Source organism: Chiloscyllium plagiosum, unplaced genomic scaffold (genome assembly GCF_037043375.1).
Source record: "Chiloscyllium plagiosum isolate Xiang-an unplaced genomic scaffold, Cpla_swu_hap1 HiC_scaffold_42, whole genome shotgun sequence".
Taxonomy (NCBI): Eukaryota; Metazoa; Chordata; class Chondrichthyes; order Orectolobiformes; family Hemiscylliidae; genus Chiloscyllium; species Chiloscyllium plagiosum.
This window is the reverse complement of record NW_028270180.1, coordinates 87,665,113-87,681,406: the sequence shown is the minus strand read 5'-3', so window position 1 is coordinate 87,681,406 and position 16,294 is coordinate 87,665,113.

Sequence of the window (16,294 nt, the reverse complement as noted above, 5' to 3'; positions counted from 1 at the left end):
TCAGCCATGTTCGTAATTAATTACATGCCAACCTTGAGGGGCCGAATAGCCTACTCTTGTTCTTATTTATTAATTTCACATGTTATGCTTTTGCAAAGTAACTGGTTATTTTCCCGGAAGCTGTGTTGTGTAATGCTACATTCGGGTGAGCAGAGGATTTGTTTAGGTTAGCACAGGGTGGGGTATAGGGGCTGTATTTACAGCAAATCTGGGTCTGTAACATGACCCACATCTGGAACAGACGTTGTGGAGAGGGGAAGCCTGGAAACAGAGATTGGGGGTGAGTGTCACTTCCTGACCCAGCCTGGATTTTCCAAGTACATTTCAAAAACTGCACCTAACCATCGGAGTGGCTCGATCTGCCCCTATGTAGCAGGTCCGAAGGGCTGAATGGAACATCAAAACATAGGGCTGAGGGACAGAGTGGGCCATTTGGCCCTTTGACACGACTCAACCAGTAAATAAGGTCATGGCTCATCTCATTGTGGTCCCAGCTGCACTTTTCTCTCCATGCACCATTATCCCTGATTCACCTGTCGATGGAAAATCAGACGAAGCCAGCCTCGATATAATATAAAGATTCAGCCATCCCATACTTCTGTGAAAGAGAATTCCCACTTGAATGAATTCCCACTTTGTGATTTTTTCTCACTCCAGTTGTGACTGAGGATGGGGGGTGTCACTCTTTCCTTTTCTAGTCCCACTCATCCACTGCTCACAACAAATTTTAAATGTAATCAGGTTGGTGATATGGCCGATGTTAAAGGTCTCAGACTGGGTCAGGTTCAATGATAAGAACAAGTAAGGCAGATTTCTTTAGTCAGCCACAAGTTACTTACAGAACTAACGGAGGAGTATGGTGGATCTGTGTGTAGCACTGCTTCCTCACATCACCAAGGAGCTGGGTTCAATTCCAACCTCGGGCGACCCTCTATGTAGAGTTTGAACATTCTCCCCGTGACTATGTGGGTTTCCTCTCAGTGCTCCAGTTTCCTGCCACAGTCCAAAGATGTGCAGTCTAAAGTGGTTGCCCATAGTGCCCAGGGATGTGTAGGTTAGGTGGGTTAGTTATGGGAAATGCAGGGTTACATGGATAAGATTGGGGGGCACGTCCAAGTGGGATGCTGTTTGGTGAATCAGTGCAGACTTCATGTCCTGCCTCCACACTGTAGAGGTTCTATGACAATGACAATAAATTTGGACAATACAAATACTCAGTGGATACATACCTAATCCACTCTTATCAAGGTCTTATATGTTTCATTCTCATTCCAAGAGTAACCGGTTAAGGCCTTCATAATATAAGCCCTTCACCCCAGAAATACGTGAAATGAAATATCTCTGGACTGCTTCCAGTGTAATTATATCCTTTCTCACATAAGGAGACACAAAAAAACTAATCTCACACTCAGATCATAATGTTTATAATTGTTTTCTCAAAGTGCTGTGAGTCTTTGGAACACTCTTCCCCACAGACCATTGGAGGCGGAAATATAGAATATTTTTAAGGCACAGATGGAAGGTTCATAAATAACAACAGAGTCAAGGATTATCGAGGAATGGGCAGCAATGTGCAGTGTGGGGGAAAATGTAGACAGTGGTATCAAATAACACGGCTTCAGAACCTCCAGGAATATAATGCAAAATGAAATGATAATATCGATAAAATGTTAAGGGGGAATACAAGATGGCAGCGATTCATGCTGGGCTCTGCATCAACACACTGGCAAAGTGGTTCTCTAACCCACCCCATCCAAGCCATTTACTTAAAATTCAACACTGAAAGAGCGATAGAATATTTAGTAATCCCGGTTTATCAAGTGGAAATGACAAAACGTGGGAAAGGATCGAGTAAGTCCCAACACACGGTGCACCCATCGGAAGCATCGAGCCTGCCTGAGGCTGCAGCTGCAACCCACTCTGTTCGTTCCATAGACCCAGTGCCTCACCAGGCCTTGGTCACTGAGTTCACCATGTTATGTGAAATGATTGAAGCCATGATTGAAGAAGGGTTCAGCTGTGGTTCGGGCCGCTCTCAGCCGTGCTCCAAAAACATGAGCAGCAACTTGACAGCCTTGGAAACAGAACAGAAGATGCCAAGCGCCGAACTGCAGCGACAGAGACCGTGATCGATTTCTCTCGGGAGAGGATCGTCGGCCTTGAAAATTAGGTCTGCCCCTTAACTGAACAAGATGACGACCTCGAGAACAGGGGTATGATGAAGAATATTCACATCGTCGGTTTGCTGGAGCGGACAGAAGATGGTCAGCCGGCGAGTTTTTTCAAGAACAGGCTGCAGCGATTAGAACATAGAACATAGAACATAGAACATAGAACATAGAACATAGAAGAATACAGCGCAGTACAGGCCCTTGGGCCCTCGATGTTGCGCCGATCCAAGCCCACCTAAACTACACTAACCCACTATCCTCCATATACCTATCCAATGCCCTCTTAAATGCCCATAAAGAGGGAGAGTCCACCACTGTTACTGGCAGGGCATTCCATGAACTAACGACTCGCTGAGTGAAGAACCTACCCCTAACATCAGTCCTATATCTACCCCCCCTTAATTTAAAGCTATGCCCCCTTGTAATACCCGACTCAAGACGCGGGAAAAGGTTCATACTGTCGACCCTATCTAACCCCCTAATCATCTTGTACACCTCAATCAAGTCACCCCTAAACCTTCTTTTCTCTAGTGAAAACAGCCCCAAGTGCCTCAGTCTTTCCTCATACGATTTTCCTTCCATACCAGGCAACATCCTGGTAAACCTCCTCTGCACCCGTTCCAATGCCTCCACATCCTTCCTATAGTATGGCGACCAAAACTGCACACAATATTCCAGATGCGGCCGTACCAGAGTCTTATACAACTGCATCATGACCTCAGGACTCCGGAACTCAATTCCTCTACCAATAAAAGCCAGTACGCCATATGCCTTCCTCACCGCACTATTTACCTGGGTGGCAACTTTCAGAGATCTGTGTACATGGACACCAAGATCCCTCTGCTCATCCACACTACCAAGTATCCGACCATTAGCCCAGTACCCCATCTTTTTGTTATTCTTCCCAAAGTGAATCACCTCGCACTTAGCTACATTGAATTCCATCTGCCACCTTTCTGCCCAGCTTTGCAGCTTCTCTATATCCTGCTGTAACCTGCCACATGCTTCCTCACTGTCAACAACTCCTCCGACTTTCGTATCATCCGCAAACTTGCTCACCCAACCTTCTAACCCCTCTTCCAGGTCATTTATAAAAATGACAAACAGCAATGGTCCCAAAACAGATCCTTGCGGAACACCGCTAGTGACGGCACTCCATGAAGAAACTTTGCCATCAACTACTACCCTCTGTCTTCTTCCATCCAGCCAATTTCTAATCCAAACCTCCAACTCACCCTCAATGCCATATCTCCGTATTTTCTGCAGTAGATTCTTTCACTTCAAAACTGAGGAGAGACGGATGAAGAGTGAGACAGTTCATCAGGTTACGGTGCGGAAGGGAGACTCAGACCAACGCCTTCATCCTGCCCTTGCGCGATTACATAGTTATGGGGCCAAACAAAGACTGATGGAATCTTCCAGAACCGATGGGTTTAATTCACGAGGGCTCCAGGATTATTTTCTTTCAGGACTTTTCAACGGCGGTGATTCAGGAAAGAAAATCTTTTGATGATATCAAGAGAAGAATAAGGGAACTCTGGATTCAGTACTCTGGAACGACTCCCTACTTTTCCTGTGTCCCAGTCTCGAGCAGTTGAGAGACTCCCTCCTGTTCCTGTGTCCCAGTCTTGAGCAACTGAGTGCTGCCTCGAGTGCTGCCTTGTGAAAGTAGATGTCTTCCTTTGCTACCGACTAACAAGCTCCAATCGCTCTGTGCTCACCTGCTGCTTCTGTAGAATGGAGTTGAGGGACTGCATGGCCTCTTCACATTCCTTACAGCTTCTCTTGACTAAAAGCCTTTCTCTTGTTTCTGCACAACACCATCAAAATCTGAATGATGTATTTTTGTATTTGACTCTCAGTAATTGAGCAAACAAGCTGACTGACAGAATTCAGAACCAGAGTAGCCTTTTCCTGTTCCTGTGTTATACACTCAAGAGTCAACAGAGTTTCAGTGATGTACAGCATGGAAAAAGACCCTTGATCCAGCCGTCCATTCTGACCAAATATCCTAAATTTATCTTGTCCCCCTTGACAGTACCTGGCCCATATCCCTCTAAACACTTCGCATGCACGTACCCATTCAAATGCCTTTTAAATGGTGTAATTGTGTCTGGCTCCGCCACCTCTTTTGGGTGCTCAAACCATACACACAGCAATCTATCTTTGTACCTCATTTCCCTTGATAAAACTTTCTCCTCTCACCTTAAACCTTTGTCCTGTAATTTTCGACTTGCCTATGCTGGGGAAAAGACGTTGACTGTTTACCTTATCTATGTTAAAAATCACACAACACCAGGTTATAGTCCAACAGGTTTAATCGGAAGCACACTAGCTTTCGGAGCGACGCTCCTTCATCAGGTGACAATCACCTGATGAAGGAGCGTCGCTCCGAAAGCTAGTGTGCTTCCAATTAAACCTGTTCGACTGTAACCTGGTGTTGTGTGATTTTTAACTTTGTACGCCCCAGTCCAACACCAGCACCTCCGAATCATACCTTATCTATGCCCGTCATGATTTTATAAACCTCTTTAAGATGGCCCCTCAGCTTCAACGCTTGAAAATAGCCTCAGCCTATTCAAACTCTCCCTGTAGCTCAAACCCTCCAACACGTGCAACATTCTTTTAAATCTCTTCTGCACGCTTTCACGTTTGACAACATCTTTCCGACAGCAGGGTGACCAGAATTAAAAGCAGTATTACAAATGTGGCCGAACCAATGTCCTGTACAGATGCAACATGTCTTGCAAACGCATAGACTCAAAGCAAGTACCAATAAAGGGAAGATCACCAAGTGCCTTCTTCACTGCGCTGTCTACCTGTGACGGCACTTTCAAGGAACGGACAACCTGCACCACAAGGTGACACAGCAGCTCAGTGGCTAGCATTGCTGCTTCAGAGTGCAGCGATCTGGGTTTAATTCTATCCTTGATTGACTGCCTGTGTGGAGATTGCATATTCTCACCATGTCTGCATGAGTTTCCTCCGGGTACTACGTTTTCCTCCCACAGTACAAAGATATACAGGCAAGTGTAGATTGGCCATGCTAAATTGCCCCGAGTACCCTGGGATGTGTAGGCGAGGTGGATTAGCCATGGGAAATACAGGCTCAGAGGGATAGGGTAGAGGTTTGGTCAGTTGGATACTGTTTAGAGGGACGGTGAGGCCTTGATGGGCCGAAAATCCTGTTTCCTCGCTGTCGGGATTCTATAATTTCAATGGAGTTCTCTTTGATTGGCAACTTTCGACAGGGCACTACCTACATGTCTTGCCCTGATTTGTCTTGCCAAAATGCAACACCTCACATTTATCTAAATTTAACTCCATCTGTCACCCCTCGGCTCACCTAATCAAGTTTCCACTTTGTTCTGAGATATCATTCTTCACTGTCGACTGCACCACCAAATTTGGAATTATCTACAAACTTACTGACCGTACTTCATGTGCTCAATTGCAAATGATTTGTATATGTGACAAGAGGCAGTGGACTCACTATTGACTTTTGTGGCACACCACTGGTCACAGGTCTCCAAGTTTAATGAACAAATGTCCACTGTCACGCCCTATCTTCAATATTCAAGAAAATTTTGGATCTAAATGGCGAGCTCTCCCTGGATTCCAGGCAGTCTGACCTTGCTAACCAGTCTACCATGTAGAACATTTTGCTTTACTTACTGAATTCCATAAAGACAACATCCACTATCCTGCCTTCATCAATCATCTTCATCACTTCGTCACAAAATTCCACCGAGTCAGTGAGACGTGATGTCCAATGTACAAAGCACTCTTCAGTCCTTGTCTTTCCAAATGCATATACATCCTTTCCCCCAAAGTCCCCTCCAACAATTTAGTCACGATTGACGTCAGGCTCACCAGTCTATAGTTACCTGGTTTTTCGTTTCTTTCTGAAATGATGACACTATGTTAGCAGCTCTCCAGTCTTTTGATGCCTCACCTGTGGAAATCAATAATACTGATATATCAGCAAAAGTCTGAGCAATCTCTTTCCTAGCTTCCCACAATCTTCTGGGATACAACTGATCCGGTCCCAGGGATTTGTTCACCTTCATGTGTTTTCCAATGTCCAACACCTCCTTGTAATGTAGATACTTTTCAAGATATCACTATACACTTCTTCATTTTCTCACTCTTGTAACCTCCACCACATTAAATACTGAGGAGAAATACTTGTTTATATCTTTCCCATCTCTTGTGGTTCCACACATAGGTAGCCTTACTGATCTTTAATGTGCCCTATTTTCACCCTAGTTAATCTTTTGCCACGAACAGATTTGTAGAGATTTGTCAATACCTCGTTAACCATATTTCTAAAGCCAACCCGTGTTCACATTTTTCTGGCCCGATTTCACCATTGACTATACATTTGCTGCCCTTATACTCCTCTGGGGTTTCACTTGATTTCAGCTCTGTTTACCTGAGATATGCCTGATTCCTTACCTTGACCAGAGCATCAATATATCTAGCCATCCAGCAATCCCTGCACCCACAGCCTTGCCCATCTCACTAATAGGAACACGTTGGCTCTGAACTCTCTGGATCCAAGTTTTTATGGCCTTGCATTTTCCAACCATCCCTTTCCCTGTGAACAGCATATCGAAATCAGCCTTTCAGAGGGCTCGCCTAACTCTTTCAAAATTGGCCTTATTCAAAGTTAGAACTTTAATGTTTACATCAGGTCTTTCCTATTCCATAACTATTATAAAACTAATATTTATGTGTAACAGACTTGAAATGTTAAGGAAATATTTCCTGCCCCTCTGTAACAGGCTCGAGAGGTTGAATAGGCTCCTCCTGTCCCTTTATAACAGCCACGAGACATTAAATGACACAGCAACCCTTGGATTATGAGCAGCCATTAAACTATATCTGATGGAGGTACATCCCTTTTCAGTTACCGAAACACAAATAACACAATGTACTCCAGGTGCCCTCTCAGTAACACCTCATACAGCTGCAGAGACAATTCCTTTTATTTTGAATGATTTTGTTTGCAAAATGTGCTAATGTTCCAGCGTTCCACTTTTTCAAGTAGCAACAGGCTAATATGGACTGAATGGCCTTCTCTTATCCCTCTGTAAGAGGCCCATAGGGACAGAATTGCTTCGGCCTGTTCCTGAGCAGCAGTCTCAGTGCTCTGTCTCAAGATTAAGGAAGGTTCTGGAAACAGGGCAGTAAAAGCAGGAGTAGCCTCACACCAGATAATAAGTATCATACTTTGTGTTCAGGTATCTAGAAACTTGCCCACCCGACATTTATTTTTATGTAGCCGATCTGTTATTTTATAACTGCTTCCTTTCATAAACAGAGTGGAACATATATAGAGCCTTGCACAGTCCTGTTAATACTCTCGTATGCAAGGAAAAAAATGATTAAAACATTGAAAGATTTATGGTTCATCCCTCAGCAACCCTTATCCATTCCATTCAAACCCAGTAACTGTTCCCTTTTATAATGATATGAAAAGTGATGTATGGAACTGGTTAACTGATCCTATTTGTTCAGTGACTGTGAATAATACCAGTCTTCGTGGATTCTAGTTATCCCAGTGGAGGATTTCCATCTTTTAACGATAAATGGTCGTCTTTCAATGTGTTATCCCATAACATGAGAGGGAGCATCACCGACAGCACTGACAGGGAACAGCAGACCCAGGGAGAGGAGGAGGAGAGATCAGACTCTTAGAACATTAGACTGGAATGTTCCAAACATGGACCAGATTCTGACAATATTGGACTGGAATGTTACAAAAATGGATCAGAATCTGGGAACATTAGACTGGAATGTTCCAACAATAGACAGGAGTTTATCCGATTATGTTTGGTATCTTTCTGCATTTTATTGATTGTCCTTGTCATTCCAGATTTATTATGCTCTTCGCATTATTCAATATTTTTATTATCCTTTCCTGGCTATCGTTGGTGTTCCTGGTAAGTGTCACTGTCCAGTTTTTTCTACAAACCTGTTATGACTGTATTACTGTTCTTTCATATATTCTACACTTCTGGCCACTATTATTGTTCATGTTGAAACTCTACAGACTAGCTACATCAATGAAGGTGTTCAATTACTGCCTCCCTCTGCTTTGGCAGTGTTATTCATGGGTCTCTGTGTTGACCTCCTCAGTTTCAGCGGAGAACCGCAATGTATTGAATATTTGCCTTTGTTATTTAAATATTAAGAGCATGGAGGTCACTGTCTACTGTTCTGGTTACAAACTCCACTTTTTTCCAGTGTTTTCATCCCATCCCTGGCCAATATCTGTGGCTGAAGCAGACGAGTCATAACTGTGTGGGAGATCCCTTTGACCATGAGCTGATTCCTGACACCATGCCCTGACCATTTCTAACTTGAAATATTTATCACTCCACAATGCATCTCACTGGCTTATTCTATCTCCTGTTTGAACCTTGAGTTATACAATACAGTCTTAATGATGATAATAATCTGCTGCTGACGCTCCCGGCTTCAAACCTGCCGAAGCAAATCTGATTCGAACTCACACCAAACTCCCATCAATCTGTCATTCATGTGCACGCCGAGTATATTGCTATTGTGTATGGCAATGCCTTTATTTTAACATTCTCAAACACTTTCCCTCATCTGTCCATGAAACTTCCCTCGTTCTCTCTCTGTCGATTATCCAAAAGCCTGCCAGTTGTTCGTATGTAAAATAGTTTCCTTCACGTGTGTTCCTTTCGCATTCAACCACGCCAATCGCGCACGCACACGCACTCTCTCTCAGTTTCTGATGAACACACACACACGCGCACACACACACACACAGAGCAAACCTTCCCATTGTAGGCAGTAATCTGATGCGAGTATAGTTGGCATATGATCGTAAAGTTTGCAGTACTCTCCATGCTGGGCAGATAGTGCAGTTTACTGAGCAACATACTCGCATGGTCTGCACAGCTCTCCATGCTGGGCTGTCATCTTGCCCCGGTCCATGTTGTTTGTGGTGTTGTGTGAAGCAGATTGAGAATTTGATGTAACAAACCATTTCAGCTGATCTGACAATGCCTTTATTCAAAGTTCTCATTCTTGTAATTTTACTCTCGAATATCTTGCATTCTCCAGTCAGTCCCACTGCTCTGTCTTTTTTCCCCATATTTCCACAACCTCCTCCCAGTTAATTAACTGCCTGTTTCTGTCTTTAATGTGAATCTCTCAGCCCCTCTGTATCTTTCCCTGACCTTGGGTTTTGTCTCCCTAATGTTTCGAGTGCTGGCATTGTGTAGCTCAGAAACAATGAAATGGTGTGTGTCAGGCTGTTGTTCACTTCCCGGTATGTCACATGTGATGGCCATGGACAGGCATGTTTCTGAAGTTATGAGACTCATCCTTGTAACTTGGACTGTACCTGTGTTTGCCCCACTCAGGTGATCTTGCGATCAGTAACTCGGGGAAGCCCATTGAGTAAAGGACCAGGCATCTAAATTGTGTGACAATGCTGTCATTTTCTTTAAAAATAAAAGGTTATTTTCTCTTTTTTAAACAAGATGTCTTAAAGGCCAAACTGCCTACTGAAATGGCTCAAGTAAATAATTTACGAGACTTTTAGGGTTTTTAATAAATAGTAGTAACAATGGCCAGCTCGCATAGACCAGACTTTCTAGTTTTTTCCTTACGGCTGTAAGTCACCAGGTGGTTGTGTCCCAGAAGGTTGGAAGTTTTAGTAAATTATCCCTATCTGCTATTCTCTCTGATGCTTCACTTGATGCTGTTTACTCCTGGATTGGAGAACTGAATGTCTGAATGCTCCTCTTTAACATGGAGTGGGTTTAGGTGATGTTAGTATATTGGAACAGTTCATTTGTAGAAAGTACTGTATCCATTATTTGGTTAATGTTTCCAATAGTTAAGTTATTCTAAACTCCTCTTCATTTTGTATGGCTTATCATTAGAGTGTTTAAATATATTGTGGTTTAATGAATGGTGAGTGGTTTGACGAGTAGCATCACATCTGGAACACCCACTTCACATCTACCTTTAAAATACGAAAAGGTTCGTATCCAAGCTACCTGCTTAAAATAGTTTGAGGCAGTCTGGTTGGTCTATAGCAAACTGGGGTTTCTTGTTTGGTTCTAAATCGGTAACACCAAATTGGGTTTAGAATTACAATCCCTACAGTGTGCCAACAGGCCATTCGACCCAACAAGTCCACACTGACCCTCCGAGGAGTAACCTACCAAGACACATTCCTCGACCCTGTTGTTACACATTTACCCCGACAAAGACTCCGAACCCACACATCCCTGAAAACTACAAACAATTTAGCATGGCTAATTCACCTGTCATGCACATCTTTGGATTGTGAGAGGAAACCAGTGAATCCAGAATAAGCTCATGCAGACACTGGAGAGCACGCACCAGGAAGCTGTTGCGTTCAAAGGTCGCGGATGGTAGCTGTTAGTGTCTCTTGTGCCCGATGTTGAATTCAGTTGGTTTAAACAGTATTTTGTGTATAAAGATTCTTTCAGTCACTGAGAGTTCTCTGGGTGTGGAAGAAGTGAAGTTGGGTGTTTTACAAAAGGTAATGAAGGTAAAGCTGTAGGAATTGGCAGACAGGCTGGAGTTGGGGTTGCGTTTGTTTGTGAGAAAATGAGAGATAATTACAGCTATAGCTCAGCAATTACATTTGGTGGAAGCGCCATCAGAGTCTTTGGAAATGGCGAGAATTCAATTTCAAATGAGGCACCGTGTACATGAGAAGGAATTGAAACAGTTTGAATTATGTTGAAAAGTAGAAATTAAAGAACAGGAAATGAAGAAGAAAGAGAGATTAAGAAAGAAGAAAAGCAGAGAGATTTAACTTCAAAGGTTAGTAATTAGAGAGGAAAGTTGACATAGAAGGTGGTGATGAAGGTAGACGGTAGGCTGGATGAGGAGGATAGTGAGGATGAGCAACCCTATAGTAGCCAAAGGCTTGATGGGGTTATGTTTAAATACATCCAGACATTATCTAAATTTGATGAGAATGATGGGGGAGCCTTTTTAATTTCACTTGAGAAAGTGGCTAAACAAATGCAGTGCCCAGTGAACATGTTGATTCAAACAAAGCTGATTGGCATTTGCATCTCTATCGGAGGCGGTGTCTGGGGAGTAGGAGGAGGTGAAGAAAGCCATCTGAAGTGTACATGAGCTTGTGCCAGAAGCCGACAGACAGTGTTTCAGGAATCTAAAATAGCGTCCGTGGTTAAACGCACATTGAGTTTGAAAGAATCTAACAAAGTAAATTTGAAAGGTGGGTAAGGGTATTAAAAACAGAGCAAAGTTGTGACACTCTCAGAGAGATTCTTATTTTGGAGAAGTTCAACAATTCACTTCCTGCAGTCGTGAGAACTCGTGTGGAAGAGCAGACTGTTAAAACGGCAAGATTAGAAGCTGAAATGGCTGATGATGATGATTGAGTTCAGAAATCAAAGTTTGGTTTCTGTGAGGGATTGAGAAGAATGTACGAGACCTTCTTAAAACATATCCCTGTGAGAGTAAGGTGTACTGGCATAGGCCAGGAGTAGCAGGTAAACAGCTTACAGCATTAAGAGGTACAGAAGGATGTAATTCTTTTACGCTGAGACATGAGGAGATATGTCATTCAGAGGGAATATTGGAGAGCTGAGAAGTGCTCCATTATGTAACGTGTGGTCAGAGTGTCCAGTGGAAACATCAACAGATTTATTCCACAGTGAGGAAGGAGGCCTTGAGCTTGGTGTTGGCATTACAACATTTCAGCATTTAAATTGCGAATAACATACATGAGACAAATCTTTATCACTGATCGTGACCCCTTAAAGCTTTTGGAGGAGTTTAGGGAGAAGAATACCAGCCTGTTTCAACTGAGCTTATTATTGCTGTCATTCAATTTGAAATTATACAGGTGACAGGGCGAGAAAAAGTAAGTTTTGACATGTTGTGGAAACTTGGATGAAGAAATACATAGGCATTCTGTGGCAGAAGTAAAATGACTGAAATCGAATCTAGTTGTAAACATTTGTATGTCCAGAGTCAATGTAATATATATATGCACCTCTTCCTCCGCGGCATTGATGACTGCATTGGTGCCAACTCGTGCTCCTGCGAGGAGGTTGAGCAATTCATCAACTTCACCAACACATTCCACCCTGACCTTAAATTTACCTGGACCATCTCTGACACCTCCCTTCCCTTCGTGGACCTCTCCATCTCCATTAATGACGACCGACTTGACACTGACAGTTTTTACAAACCCACTGACTCCCACAGCTACCTGGATTACACCTCTTCCCACCCTACCTCTTGCAAAAATACCATCCCGTATTCCCAATTCTTCCGCCTCTGCCGTATCTACTCCCAGGAGGACCAGTTCTGCCACAGAACGCATCAGATGGCCTTCTTCTTTAGAGACCGCAATTTCCCTTCCCACGTGTTAAAGGTGCCCTCCAACGCACCACGTCCACATCCCGCACCTCCGCCCACTGACCCCACCCTTCCAACCGTTACAAGGACAGAACGCCCCTGGTGCTCACCTGTCACCCTAGCAACCTTCGCATAAACCAAATTATCCACCGACATTTCCGCCACCTCCCAACGAACCCCACCACCAGGGATATATTTCCCTCCCCACCCCTTTCCGCCTTCTGCAAAGACCGTTCCCTCCGTGGCTACCTGGTCAGGTCCACGCTCCACTACAACCCACCCTCCCATCCTGGCACATTCCCCTGCCCCTGCAGTAATTGCAAAAGTTGCGCCCACACCTCCTCCCTCACCTCCATCCAAGGCCCTAAAGGAGCCTTCGACATGCGGTCTCCTCTACATTGGGGAGTCTGGACGTCTCATAGCAGAGCACTTTAGGGAACATCTCTGGGACACCAGCACCGATCAACCACACCGCCTGTGGCCTAACATTTCACCTCCCCCTCCCACTCTGCCAAGGACCTGGAGGTCCTGCGCCTTCTTCACCGCCGCTCCCTCACCACCAGACGCCTGGAGGAAGAATGCCTCATCTTCCGCCTCTGAACACTTCAACCACAGGGCATCAATGCGGACTTGAACATTTTCCACATTTCCCCTTCCCCCACCTCACCACAGTTCCAAACTTCCAGCTCAGCACTGTACCCATGACTTGTCTTACCTGTCTATCTTCATTTCCACCTCTCAACTCCACCCTCCCCCCGACTGCCACCTTCATCCCCTCCCCCACTCACCTATTGTACTCTATGCTACTTTCTTCCCACTCCCACCCTCCTCTCACTTATCTCTCCACCCTTCAGGCTCTCTGCCTGTATTCCTGATGAAGGGCTTTTGCCCGAAACGTCGACTTTACTGCTCCTCGGATGCTGCCTGAACTGCTGTGCTCTTCCTGCATCACTAATCCAGAATCTGGTTTCCAGCATCTGCAGTCATTGTTTTTACCTATATATGCATTTCAGTCTACAAATAGAGGGCGATTAGGAGGTCTAAAATTAATCCATCTTTGTATATTGATGGATCATTTTATTAAAGGAGGAGTTGTGAGTATACTATCACTGTAAAGAGGTTAGTTTCTCTTAGGTTGTTTTTGAAGAGTGATTATAAAGGCAGAGGTGCAGAACTGCTGTCGAAACACTGTTTAAGTAAATAACTGAGGAGGCCTTTAGGTTTCATTAAACGGTGGTAACAATCGAAGGGCAGTGGCCAGCTCTCACACACCAGGTCTACTCGTTTGGTTTTTAGCTGCAGCATTCAGAAGCTGTTGGGGATCCCAGCAGGGTTGGGAGTTTCAATACATGATCCGTAGCTGCTTTTCTCGTTGAGATCTCTTGTTGATGTTGATTTCTCCTGGATCGGAAAATTGCATGTAAGAATCTGTATTTGAATATATCTTTGTGTCAAGCGGTGTAAACCAAGAAGGTACGGTATCTATTGTTGTGTAAGTGTTCCAACGTATCAGCTATCCCACAATGTTCTTTCCTTTGATTGGATTTTAACTAAATCATTTGAATAGATTATATTATATTGTGCTTAATGTCGAGTGGTTTGACCAGTCACAACATATCTGGAATGCACACTTCCCATCTATATTCAAAATAAGGAAAGCTTTGGGTCTAAGCGGCCTTCTTAAAATATTTTGCGGGGATCTGTAGCCGAGGGGTTTCTGATTGACTCCAGTTATTGAAAAGTTAGTGGAGGAGTTGGGGAATGGTTTGCTGGAGGTTGTGCTGTGAGTTGCCTCAGACATTCAGGGAGACCTGAGGATTTGCTGACCCAACTCGGGATGGAGAATTGGGACTGTAGTTACAACATCTGGGTCTGTAACATGATCAACAAACGGAGCAGAGGCTGCAGAGAGGGGAAGCTCTGAAACCACGCGGTGAGAGTGTGTGGGGAAAGCGATCTGCTGTATCCACCCCGGGTTTTCCAGGAACAGCTTCCCAACTCCACCTAACCTAGGATCAAAGTGTGAGGGGACCTTGATTGAACAAGCAGCTGGTCACAGAGCGGTGTCACCTCCTTCAACATGACCTGCAGCTTCACACCAGGCGGAGGACGGTGCTGCAAGTGGCTGTTAGCGTCACAGTTTCATTCAGCTTCTATGATCCAGAACTTTCCAGGCAGGACTGGGTGACATATCCATCATTTCCCAGTATCTCAACATCAGTGTCACCATACGGTGACGGAGTATGTATATGGTGGATGAGGTCAACACATTGTTTCTCCCACAGCAGGGAGCTGCCGGGTGTATCCAGTATAGTGGGATTCCCGATGGTGTACATGGCATCTGCGGAGTAACTATATCAATAGGGAGAGGTAGAGGAACTGAAGGAGCTCTCTCTCTATTAATGTTACAGTGTGCCCATGCACAGTACTTCATGTTGGTGAATACCCACTGTCCTGGCAGCAATCACAGCCTCTTCATTCAGAAGCAGTCAGCCATTCCCATCGTCATCGGGTCTCCACGTAGAAAGAAATGAATATATCTTGGATAAAGGCCGTCCCCTTGATGCACATTTCAAAACATCATCCCCATCTCCAACCAACCACGTCAAAGTATTCCATGTGTACGGAGAGCAATGGGGTCACTTGGAGTGTCTGGGAGCTGACGATCAGGGATGGAGCAAAACCTCCCATGTCTGAACGGGTCTGAGTGAACCCCCCAGTGCACAGTATCATTTAATCCTGTAATCCCTCTCCATTTCAGTCACATACTGCCTTCCATTATTCCTGTAAATGAAATGATAGGTGATATCATGCTAAATTCGACCTGTCAAACTATTATCTATTGCCTTTACCTCTCTGAATCTATCTGCAGACTCTCCACCCTCTCGTGATAATTTAATCTCTTGCTTATCACAGCAACATCACCACACTCAGCATCTGAATATCTGTTCCAACCTCCTGATCATTAATATCGATTGCAAATAGTTGAGAACCCAGTGCTGGTCACTGTGTCACCCTACTGCTTACGTTCTGTCTAACTGATTGAGATTGATTTATCTTGAGTGCCTGCTTCCTGTATGATACCCAGGCCTCCCCCATTCCTATCCAACACAGTCGAAGGGCTGAATAAGAACAAGGAGCATCTGTGAGGAATCCAAACTCTCGATGAGGATGATGTCAACGCGGCCTCTGTTCCACTTTCCTGCTATGTCTCCATCCTAAACCCTCGTCTCTTGTTGTAGATTGTGCCACAGGAAAGAAAATTCTCTCCAAACCTACACTTTCAATTACATTTAGCATTTTACAGATCTCAATGAAATCTCCTTTTATTATTATAAACTCGAGAGTATAGGCCTAAACTGCTCAATTTCTCTTCATAAGACAAACACTTCAAATATGGAATCAATCTAATGAAGCTCTTCTGAATTGCCTACAATGCAAATACCTCATTCTGTAGGACACCCAAACTGTACTCCAGTTGCAGCCTCACTAATGTCTTGCACAGCTACAGCAACACTCCCCACTTTTCTACTCTATCCTTTTATAAATAAACACTGAAATTATGCTTGCATTTCTCATTACTTGAAGTACCCACAAGCAGGTTTTCTGTGATATGCAAGCAGGCACCCAGATCCCTCTGCACCTAAACACTTTGAACTTTCTCTCCATTTAGATAATAATTTGTCTTTTTATTATACTGGCCA